Source organism: Ambystoma mexicanum, chromosome 2q (genome assembly GCF_040938575.1).
Source record: "Ambystoma mexicanum isolate Mex_15411 chromosome 2q, UKY_AmexF1_1, whole genome shotgun sequence".
Taxonomy (NCBI): domain Eukaryota; kingdom Metazoa; phylum Chordata; class Amphibia; order Caudata; family Ambystomatidae; genus Ambystoma; species Ambystoma mexicanum.
In genome coordinates this window covers 285,348,267-285,361,268 of record NC_090924.1, presented here as the reverse complement: position 1 = coordinate 285,361,268, position 13,002 = coordinate 285,348,267, and positions in this window count along the sequence as shown.

The window sequence follows — 13,002 nt, the reverse complement described above, 5'->3', positions numbered from 1 at the left end:
TATATGTCCCCTTGTCCCCAGGATGCTGCTCAGTTTAAGGCAGAGCAGTGGGGCTGGAGGCTCGGGGGCCGAGGGGCATGGAATTGGTTCCCTTCTACCCCAGAGGGTTGACAGGCAGACTGAAGAGGCCACAAGGGTGAAAGGGGAGAGGTAGGCGGTGCGGAGGAGCAGACTAAGAGAAGGACCGAGTGAGGGTATAGAAGTGAACGGGGGAAGCCAGTGTGAATAATAGCTGAGAGCAGTGGTGGTGATAGGGCGTCCACTAAGAAGGCAAGAGGGGCTGGCACAGGAAATAGGGCATGGTAGGGGGAGGGAGAAGGGCTGTGGTGCAGCGAGACAACGGAAAAGGGAGGAGGGAAAGGAGAACGGGCGGGGAAGGGCAGGAAAATAGGAAATATCTCCAGAGTGCAGGGCCTGCAGGCATCAGGCCGGATGGAGGTAGGAGAGTGGGTGGCGGCTGCAGCAGACAGGCAGCTGACCTTCCTACAGGAAGAGAGGCAAGCGCTTCTGGGAACGGTCTGGTATAGATGGTGGTGCTAGCCCTTACTGAAGCCCCCCAACCCTTGACATTTATGACAGGCTAAGCCACACAAATAATGTACACAAACAATTTATCAGATTGGTGGAATCCCCATGGCAGGGCTCCAGGACCAGAACGGTCGTGGGAGCACTGTCCCTTGGGAATGAAGGCCGCCCCGGGTGGGCACCACCATCACTAAGTTAACTGTTAAGCCCTAACGAAGTCGCTCACACTTACCTGAAATCCGTCGTGTGAACCCTCAGTTGACTTCAGGGCAGCTTCTCGAGTGTTGTGATGTCTTCTTCATACAGAGTCCACTTAACAAGGTTGAACCGGATTTCCGTCTGCACGCAGCGCTGCGTGGGCCCAATCACATTAATGTCATTGGCTCGAAAACAGCCAATGACATTTAGTGATTTGCTGTTGCTATGCAGAAGTCCTCAGCAGGTGTGCTGTTTGCGCACACATTATGACTAGCGCAGCCACCACTCTAGCGCCCTGCTAGCCTTTGCACTGCCATGGGGGTTACGTAAACTGCGTGAAGCTACGACCCCCACGCACTTTACATTGGAAAAAGCTGCGTAAAAGGGGACGCGCCCCTCTGAAACAGCCCGGCAAGCCATGAACAGCAGAGAGCCTCTGTTGGAGCAGCACTGATTTAAAATGAGAATGCTGCTCCAACAGATTTATTTGGTTTGCAGGCAGCACTGCAAAAAAAATGCATGCAGACGAACACTTTCTGCAAAAAAAATAAAATACATGCAGACAAACACTTTCATGACAGCAGCACACTGACGTGCTCTCTGCTCGCAGCTCTCTGGGGGGGCGACGCCCGCCCGTCCATTATAAGCGGCCGCCACTGGTGCAGTGTTGGTGGCTGTGGATGAGGCCTGAACACAGGTGACATCCAGGGAAAAGTGTATTTGGGGCATGGCAGCATCACATGCCCTCTATAAAACTTAGGGCCATATAATGCAGCTGGACCATCGACACAGGCTGTGCATTAGGTGTCCTGCACATATGGCACAGAATGAGGCCATCCCCTTTTGTTACAGTTCAAAGTGGCCTTTTAGGGAAAACTTCTTGCAGTATTTCCTCTTGTTTCAGAATTCAGCTTGCCTACCCACATGGCACACGCCACTACTCTGGCAGATCTTTCATCATAACATAATGCCAGCTGAGTCAAAAGCTTCTTGAACACATGCTTCCCCATTGAGCAGCCAAGGCATTTTATCCAACCTACATGTGTGATGCATATACTGGCAACAGGGCAGTTTTGGAGTGTAATTGGGCATCCCCAAGCCCTGGATCATGCATGATGTAATAGGCGCACTACCTTAGGGGCTCCTGGTTCATGCAAACAAATCAGTACGCATTCATTGCCACCTCCCTAATTTCCTCATGTTTCTCTATTTTATAACCCTCATTTCTGTGACATGTTATTACACCAACCCTCAAGTATTAATGCCTCCCCCAATTCTCATATGCACTCCTATCCATTTGTATTAAGTGCATCGTTTAGTATTTGAGATGGAAACAGAAAAGCAGTTCAAGTAATTTGGCACAGTAAATCAACATCTTGCATTTAACAGTTCTCTTTTCCTCTTTTCTCGTTAATCTGTATTTCTATTCTTGTGCGGTCACTCCTTGGTCTCTGCCTATGAATCCACATGTGTAAGCTCTGTGCTATTTACAATGAGCGGCATCATTTGAGTATTATGAACTTGAACAGAACTCTCTGGAAAGCTTTAAAGACAACACACCAATCGTGTCTTCTCATTTCAATACATGACAAAGAACATCTGCTATTGAGCATAACGTGAATGTGTGATGAGCCAATTAAAAAGATAAATGTCTTGATCATATTTCATTTCTATTACATACAATTCCTTCTTTGCATTTGTTAATAGTCACACCTCAACTCACTTTCTCTGCCTCCACTCTAGCACTTCATCCATCATGGTGCAGCAAGAATCCATAGAATTGTTCAACGTTTGCTTTATGGCATGCATGTGTTAAAGTCATTAATTGTGCTACCTGTTATAATCCTGTAACTGCCTGATTTCCAGTGCTGTGGAACAGTACACACTGCATATGCAACTGTCCAATACCCTTCATCATTCAGCACACAAGACTCATCTGTAAATTGTTCTTCATCTGGATTGTGCAAAGTAGTTTCCTGCAAATATGTTGTGGGCTGAATTAAAACGTTGATAATTAGGACACAATCATTTGGCTACCCATCTGTCAACATGGCAAAAGAGGGGCTAGGTTGAACACTCACCATTGTATAAATGTTCTGTTTGCTGAATTTAAAAGTATTAGATCAGATCATATTTTGTAAGTCTCGATGTAGAGAGTCCTGAGAAGAAGCTCAGTGACTTCTTGTGGCACTGTTACAAGCATGGTTGATCGTAGCAAAATATTTTTGGAGCTGATTTTGGAGCTGATTACTTCCATTGTTGCTATGGCTTCCCGTTGCAAACAGTCTGGTGATCCTACTGCTAAAAGGTGCAATGCTTTATTGTAAAAAGCTATCAGGTGGTGTTTCTCACAATATTTCTGTGTCAATATAGCTTGTACAAAGCCTTCCTTCTCATGGCAGTATTTAATCAATGTTTTTTTTATAATTTTTGTGGAAGCCTTTTCTGTTTCTCCTGTTCAAACTAATGGTCTGGGTTTATTTAAATTAGTAATGTCTTGCCGCTGTGAATTCCTCCCCTGGACATTGTTTGATTCACTCTTGTAATCCTACTTATACACAAGATGTATATATCAGACCCAACTCTCCCACTGAAATGACAAAAGTGAACTATCCACCTGTCCCAAGTTAGACACGTTGTGAAACTGAACAGAGACTAGCATCATATAAGTCAAACGGATGAGCATTGGGTATTTGTTTGTTTTGTGTTGTTTATTTCTGTATATTGGTTGAATGGTTACATGTCTTTATCACGAATCCCATATATCGACACCATGTTATAACAAATACTGTATAACGAAAACATACTTACCGAAATACATTCGAAATCATGAGAGAACTTCTTACAATGAAACGTGTATAACAAAATTAATATATACCGATAGTGCACAGGCAGCTCTGAGAAAAGGACCCTAATGAGGAAGTATGTTTGAAATCAAGAGCAACGGTTCAATAACAGTTCATTGCGATAAAGACACTGCAATGACTTGAATGAAGAGAGTAACGGAAGAAAAACAAAACAAAGGCAAGCACACCATTTTAACTGCTGAGGTAAGATTTATAACGTGCACGTAAGGTAAAACATTAGTGATTCGAACATATAACAGTGAAAATAGAGCATTTCAAAAGGGTTCTTAATTGACATCGCGGTTAATAAAACAAGGCTTCTCATTCATTTTATAGTTCAACATAATGAGGGCCAGCCTGAAATATATTGAATCAAAAGAAGGGAAAAAACAATTGATTATGAAAGAATTATTATAAACAATGAAAAGGGAAAAAAACTATAAAATATATTGGAAATGTACTGATTACTACGTACACAATTGCAGAGGAAGAGCAGTGACACAGGGAGACAAGTTACTTAATGAGTGAACCCGCAATGACATGCCAGACAGCACAAACGTGGAAATAAAAAAAATATCAGAAATGAAAGCATGTGTAGATTCTAACGAAAATGAGCCCAGTGGATCTATAATTACCAAAGTATGCAATGATTTACCATTCCACGTGACAGGACAAATGCAGAGTGTCAAACTACTTGAAAGACAGTTGTGTAAACACAGAAAAAAAAATCACAATTTCCACCAGCTCCACAAAGATTTCATGATGTGAAAATTTCACCAGAATTGTTGGTAACTTTGAAAAATGAAAACTTTTTACTGTTTGACAACGAAAAGATGGAACAAATATTGCTCATTTTTGAAACCACTAAAAATGTTGAATAGTTGAAATGTGCAAAACAATGGCAAGTAGACACAACTTTCAAGGTCTGCCCAAAACCATTCTCACACTTTGCTTCCGTTGATATTCACACTAACGCCTTCTAAAACAGAAGAAAATTACAGGGAAATATATGTTTATTTGAGGAAAAATGTCCCCAAATGAGCCAATAATCATGATTTTAGATTACAACATACAACAAATCAAGACTATAACAGAAATCTTTCCGAAGACTAAAATACACAATTTATTTTTCATTTCACTCAATGATTATGACATAAAATACAGGCAAATGGAATGCACAATAGATACACAGAAGATTTAGAATTTCAATTCACCATAAAATTGCTGTTCGCTTTAGCTTTTCTACCAGAGAATCATATAGAAGAATATTATGAACTTTTGACACAAACTGACTTTTATAAGGCAAATGAACAATTTTTAGAACCAATTTTGGACTATTTTGATTCGACATGGATAGGCCAACTAACAAGAAGTGGAACATGACAAAGAAAGATCTTGTTTCAGCAAATATCTGTGGAATTGTTATACAGCAGTCATAAACGAAAATGCTAAAACTAACAAGAAACGTGAGGGATGGCACGATGGCATCAGACAGGCATTCAAAACTTGCCATCCAAATTTACGGTGCTTTTTGCAACATTTCAAAAAAAGAACAATCATATCAAGAACTACATATTGCACAATGTATATCAAGAGAAAAAGACTTAGCAAAGAAAAACATATCGGAACAACCAGCAATGTGTACTTGCATTCGAAAAGTAAGAAAAAATAGTATATCTGAACAGCATTGCATTGAATATCAACTATTGAAAACAGGAATATTCACTTACCACTTCAAACGCCAAAATTCCAAACACCAAATATTCATGTGTATAACAAACTGCAAGTAAATCCAAATAGGAAAAAGCCCAATGTATCCAAGGAACAAGAAAAAATCAAATCCAAATTAATTCCCAAACCGAAAAAAAGCAAATCCAAAATGGCTGCAAGGTTCCGGTGTATCCTAATGTGAAAAATGAACTATAGAGTGACACCTACTGGTCAAATTAAATATTCCATTAAAAAAAAGTTAATGTGTGTATTTAAAATCTTATAGGTATTAAATATAGAAAATTAATTATTTATTAAATGTATTCTGCATTAAATAATTTGACATCAAAACAATTCTTTATAGGTATTATTTGTTAGGTTGATTCACATGAAGACTGATTCACCCTTGACAATGTGTGATGTACCTGTGAAATGCACAAATAAACAAATAAAAAAATTGTTTTTGTTGCAATGCCTCGAATATATCAGCACAGCCTAGAACTCACTTACAGCAATAGCAAGTGAAACCCAAAATTAATCCCCCTTGACTTATAATAATGTGCGAGGGCAATTTTAGAATTGCTTGTACTCTTTACTCTGGTATGATGCTGTTTCTACTGCCTGCATTATATCACTTCTGAGATGATGGAATATTTCCATGTATAGTTCCAATTTCTGCTTAGATGCTATATGTTTTTTTTTTGCCTAAGCAGTCAAAAGTACTAATGTTTTTTTTGTTTAAAGGGTTCACAAGAGCATGATCCAATGAATAGGTTGTCTACATATTGCACTAATGTAGTGTCTCCTGTGAGTTTAAGATTGTCTAAGGGGGGCGCTGTTGAGCAGCCTTTACAAACGGCTGCCTAGCTGAACTGCTTCGCACTACGCCGATATTAATCCGAAAATGGTGGTGGTTCTACAGATCCTCTAACTCCAGAAAAATGTCTACAGAGTGCTGAGGGTGCGGTGAATTGCCGTTCTAAATCTTGGGGGGATTGAGTACTCTGGTGCGTGGACTGGGCCTGCTGCACATTGCACTGTGACCTGCATCAGGTACTATTGCGACTTCCTGAGTGGGACCGACTTGAACGACCAATTACCCCACTATCCTGGACCAGGCCGGGGATCTGAGTGGACTGGGGCCTGGCCCGGTGGCTGTTCCGGGCTGCGTGGTGGTGGGGGCGCTTGCCCAAGGAGCGGGGAATAACTACCTAGCACAATCAGCACTGGAGACCCACTGGACACTCATACCAGCGTGATCCCATAAAAGGATAACGTGACACTCTTGGGGAGTATTAGCAGGCAAATTCCTGCATGGTCACCCTTGTGGCATTAAGCCCGGCAGGAGTAAATGGCGGGTGATTGCTGTTAGGCTGTTGGGCATGTTGGCAGGCCGTAACCTAACTTCAGAACCTTGTCATGACCAGTAACTTCTGGAGTACTTACCGTAGCAAGCAGAGGTTTGGAAGTAAGAGCTCTACCTCTTATAACATAAAGGATTGCCCGGTTGTGGGGGAGAGTCGGACTAAGGCAGCTCCTCGAGCTTTATGCCTACCCAACCTGGGCAGTCCCTTATTACTTTAACTTTGGCTGTGTTTGACGTTGAATTTTCATTCGAACCTGGCAATATTAGGATAGCCTGTTTGATGCTTGTAATCTTAATTATATGAACATTTTTATTTTGATCTCGATCATGACGGTTTTTTAGATAATTGCCTTTGCCTATAGTGCTTTTGTATCCTTTTCATACGGCCACACTGTTTTTAAATTCTGTTTATGTCTTTTTAATATATCGGGGCTGCAAAGACATCTTGTCCCCTATAAATCTTGGTATGGATTTTTAATCCTGGTTTTGGATCTATTAATAATTCCCTCTGCTATCTACTGTGGTTTGTGGCCCTTACCACTTTAAATTTAGAGCTTTCCCCTGGTTTGTAGGGATTTCTTCAGGTTCTTTAATAGTGAAAACCTCCTGATCCCTAAGCATTGGAGGCTGCGAGGTTGATCCTCTCCTCTGGTAATTTCTAAGGAAGCTTTCCACCCCTACACACAATTTTGATTAGCTGGCTTGTGCTGAGATGAGTAATATGGGCCCTAGGTCTTGTTACCATAATCTTAGATCTAAGAAGGGCAAGAATAACATGCCTATTCTTAATGCCAAACAAGGGGCTTCAGTGTTAGGCAAAGAAAAAAGTAAGAAGAAAAGAGGCAATAAAGGTGTTAGCCATATAAGTCCAGATAAACAATCCTTAGACCAACCTAAGATACTGAGCTTTTTAACTATAAAGGAAAAGGTGAATGAACCCCATATAGTAGACACCGAACCTCCCCCTATTAATAGCTCGATGATTGACAATAACTCACTGTTGAAATGAGTGCAGAACCTCAGACATCAATCTATGGGAACATGTCTGGATCTTGATATTTCTGCTATGGATGAAACTAATATGAATAATGTTATTGGAATTAATTTGTCAGCCACACCTGATATGGGAACATTTGCACAGATTGATACTGAATGTATTTAGGGGGATGAGTCCTGGAATGAAACAGGGAATTCTATTGAAAATTCATCTAATCTGGGATTAGGCACTAGATGTGAAAATTCCCTTAAAGTTGGGGAAAAATGTGATTCCCTGACTACCATGATGGATGTCCTTATGACCATCTGCACCAAGCTGCTAAAGGCCAAAATGACTTCAAATCATTGGTACAACAGACCATTGATAATACCAAAGCACTTGTATTATGATAGAGGAAAATAGGGGAAAAAACCAAAACAGTAATAATAATGACCACAATGATAATGTAGTTTTAGGTGATTTGAGTGAATTGTGCTTGGCTGCTGAGAAAGAGAACGAGAAAGGTGATATACAGGCAAATATACACCCTAGTGAGATAGCCTCCTTAAAGGAGATGTCGGAAGAGGAAATGAATGCCTGTGAAAGTGTCATTGAAATAACTGTGTCCCGGGGATCAAATAGACGAACCAGACGTAAAAGGAAAAACAAAAGAACTACCCGAAATAGGGTGGCCATGGCTAAGGTTAAACACATAAGTGCGCTAAAAGGAATACCAAGGCGCTAGCCACCACTGCTCCACTAGACTCTGAATGTGTGGAAGTTGGAAACCGCTTTGAAATTATTGAATGTCAGAGGAAACTGGATGAGGATAAAATGGATGTGAGTAAAAGAAGGTGTATGGAAACATGGTTGAGGGGCAGAGAACAGGCCCCAGATTTAATGGAACCTGAGGGAGAAGAGCTATTGGGAAATTAAATAAAATATGTGAATATCCCTATTAATAAAATGGCCTTGAATCTTACCAATGAGGCATGGGAAATATATATTAAGGAGATGGAACGATTGGCAATGAATGGAAATTCAGAAACGAGAATGAACAACTATAATGGTAACAAAGAGGAATCTAAACTTATTTTGTGGAAAGTATTAAGCTCATAGAAAAAATGACCTCAGACAAAATCCCTTTTTTAAATAGGGCCTGGATATTGAATAAACTGTCACAAATTCCACAGCTACACAACATCAATTCATGAGACATTGGTACAGTTATTCTGCCAAATACAATTGGGAGCTGGGAAAATTGTCCAGTTTAGATCTGCAGTTCTGGTGGATTGGATCTGTGAACACTCTAATGGGGTGTGGGGTAATGAATTTGAAATGGTTAAATGCCACACTACAATAAATCAAGATCAGAGTGATAAAAATATGGAATCTGAGCGGTATCCAAAAACAAGAATGGACACAAGAGGTAACCAAAAGGAAGTACGGTTTTTGGAGGGTAATTTACCAATAGAAACCTGAGATGAGGTATGTAAAAAGGAAATTACCCTACTATCCTGGAATAGTAGGGGTTTTCATTCTCAACTTCATATGGATAGAATGCAACTTTAACTGGACAGTGACATATTTGCCCTCCAAGAAACCTGGGTGTGTGGGGAAATGTTACTGGAAGGGTATAACATATGGAATAAAGCCGCTATTAGAGGGGAAAAAGTCTGACTGGTTTGAGGTCTATGTATAGGGGTAAAAAATCACATCACATACAGGACATATGATCAGTATGGGAACTCCCAATTTGTAATGTGTGCAGTTATCGATAATGGAAGCCAATATGGCAAATCGCTTCTTAATAACATACATTCCCACCTGGGGCGGAAAAATGTCTCTGAGATAGGAGAAATCATGAACAATGCCATTGAAGGTGCTGAAATTTGTATAGTAGGAGATTTTAATGCCTACTGTTACACTGCTAAAAAAGAGATGGATAGGTGCCATGAACTGTGGGATGAATCATTCATCACTGTGCCAGTGGAAATACAGAATTATGGTTTGGATGGGGGAAAATTCAGCAAACTATATATGGAGTACAATGGTTGAAATTGCTGTCAAATTGGGGGTTGAAGTATCTGGAACCTAATAAAGGGAATATGCACTGGGGAAACCTGGACAAATGGGAAGGTTGGGTACCGACTTGACTATATGCCTGTTAATGAAAGGCTAAGTAAATCCATTATCTCGTTTGAACATATACCTACTCTTCTAAGTGACCATAAATTATTGAAGGGGACATTTATTAAATGCCAAACACAGAGCTGGGAGGTAGGAAAGGCGATGAATACACAATTTACGGCAGTAGGTAATAGGATTATGTGGTCTGATAAAAACCTAGATTTATTTAACAGACTGTTTGATCGGATTATTATTGATGGCCAGGAAAGAGCCCTTAATGGGTTCAATTCAATTATAAACCTGACAGGTTTGATACAAAAAATAAACAGTAATATGGTTTTTAAAAATAAACAAGGTAAAAATCATACACATAAATTTGACCACCAGATACAGGAAAGGAAAAGAGAAATGAAGCGGGAAATGAAGAAGCTTAAAGAGTCATGTGATCTAGACGAAGAAGAGAGGAGGATTAGATCTAGTAATATTATGACGCACTATAAAAATTGGCTTAAAGATTACAAATATAATATTAATAACGCTAACTGGAGGTGCATATATAAGCTATGCAAAACCCACGATTCAAAACAAATGTTGGTACTTGTATCGACAATTCGTGATAGAGGATGAAAACAGAGAAAACAATGATGTGGGACAGGATGTATGGATGCATTATATAGCGAACCTCTTCTTCAAGCTAAACCATATAACGGGAACCTCCCATTTGTAGTGGCCTTATGGAACACAAATGTTCCCTTATGACATTTCAGATATCCTTCAAGTTATTACCAAAATTAAATCATTGAGAGCCCCTGGCCGAAACGGGCTGGCCAATATTGTAATCAAACAAAACCCAAAAAATAGGCAGTGCTTTTTCTCCAACTATTCACTGGAATATGGGAAAAGGGAATTATTCCTGATAGTTGGAGGAAAGCTGTAGTCATCCCTATCTTTAAAAAAGGGGATAGGAAAATAACCGATAATTATCGACTGCTTGCTATGGCTGACAGTAGCTGCAAGATGTTCTGTTCTCTGTTAGTGGGCACTATGAATAAATGGATTAAGGAGAAGGGATTGTTATCTGCCCAATAAATGAATAAATGGGTTTTAGAAAAGACCATAGCACTTTGGACAACTTGATAATGCTGAACCATATTATTGCCGACACAAAAGATAAAAAAGGGGAAAGTTTATATGTGTGCTTTATTGACTATTTGAAAGCTTTCGATTGTGTCAATAGGGATTTATTGTGGGAAAAATTAAGTGGGAAAAAAATATGTCCAAGAATTCTACACTTCTTAAAAGAAATGTATATGGATACAACTGTATCTATTTGTTTAGGTAAAGGGGTGACGATATCCCCAGCGATTAGAACAAACACTGGCCTCAAGCAGGGATGTGTTACATCACCGATTTTATATAATCTGTATGTATCGGATTTCTGGATGGATTCATCACTACAGTTTTCCTCCCAAAGTGGGTGGTAAAGTTATATGTGGCCTAATGTATGCGGATGATACCATCTTGATGGATAAAACTCCAGTGGGACTACAAAGGTTGCTGGATGAACTGTACCTCTATTCAGAGGGTAATAACTTAAATATTAATATTAACAAGACTAAGATTATGATATTTGGAGCAGCCAAGAAAGAGAAATGAAAATTGACTTCTAGATGGCATAAAAACTCCGTAATTGTGGAGGTTGTAGAGGCTTAACCATATCTGGGGATACCAATTCTATGCTATGCTGATTATGCTCTTCAAGGACTCAAACCGGCCACACCAAGAGAATATTTATTAAAAACAGGTAATAGAGCACTAAGAAGATTTATTTTGCAATTATGCATGAATACCCTTCCATGCAATGATTATATTGGTGCTTGGACAAACATCCTCCGAGCAGAAAGACTATGTAGGTATTACAAAATAGAGGTGGCAACCGCAAGACACATTCTTACAATGTGCACCGAATTAAAGGAATGGTGGCATAAAGGATATGGAAATCTTACTAGGGACATGAGAATGATTGCATCGAACAATTTTGGGCAGTTATCTATGAGGGGGAGATTAAGGTCTACATCGGGAAAGCTTTTCATATTTGGAAAAGAGCTATCTCTTGGGGAAACATTATGAATTTCCTTTTTAAAGTATTTTATGATATAATCTATACTGATGATTTGGTTTTAATAATCAGAATCCAATTGGAATTGACCTGTAAAAAGGAGGTGAATTGTGTATCAAAGTAATTTTTATTCTACTGTATTTTTGGTTTATCTAATATTGTATAAAAAGGGATTCTTATCTGTGTTTGCTTATAGTGTGTAAGGTTTTTATTAACCAAACTGCACTTTAAACTAATAAAACAAAATTAAAAAAAAACAATCATTGCATCCTTTGTGCTCTCACTTCTACTGCAAATTCATACACATGTGCTGTTCATACACAAAGGATCTGCATAATGATAATTTTGAAAATTTTGATCAACAGTTGATGTTTAGAATCGATTTTTGTCATTATGGGCCTGATTCACAGAGTGTTTTCCAATGGGATTGCACCATTATAAAATGCTTCTCTGAATCAGGCCCTATATGTACACATGCATAAAATGGTTGTTTGTTTTCGTCTCAACAATTGTTTTCATTATAAAGAGGTTGTCTTTTAATTTTGTTAAACCACAAATTGACTGTTAGTGTTCACTTTTGATTTATCTTGACTTTAGAAAGCCTATGTTCTTTTTGCTTTTAGTTATCCCATTTTTTCTCAAGGATAGAAATAATAAGGGATCATGTGCTTGTTATTTTGGACAGTATCCATGTGAATCTGGGTCATGCCACCAAATGCCAGAATTTGCATCCTTTCACCCAGTAATCCAAAAAGAACATGAGGCAGTAAAGGTAGAGACAGGATAATTTCCATACAGCTGTGCAGACATGGATCAGGAAAGCAACATAGTATCCCTGTCCCAAAAGGGTGGCCCATGAGCACAGTACACTTAGATTGGGATTGACACAATGAGCCTCATGCAGAAAAGTCAGTTATGATACATTTTGATGGTTAGAGCAAGAATGAACTTCCTAATGGTACATCCTCTGGCCTTGTGTGCATGGCTTTATAGCACCATTCAAGACCTGTACAATTCCCAATGCCTTCCAATGTAGTATAAAACACCCCTTAGCCTATATTTCCTCGTAACATAATTGTAGGTGACTGAGCAGCCCCCTTCACACATGCTTCCCTGTTGAGGTTCCAAGGTT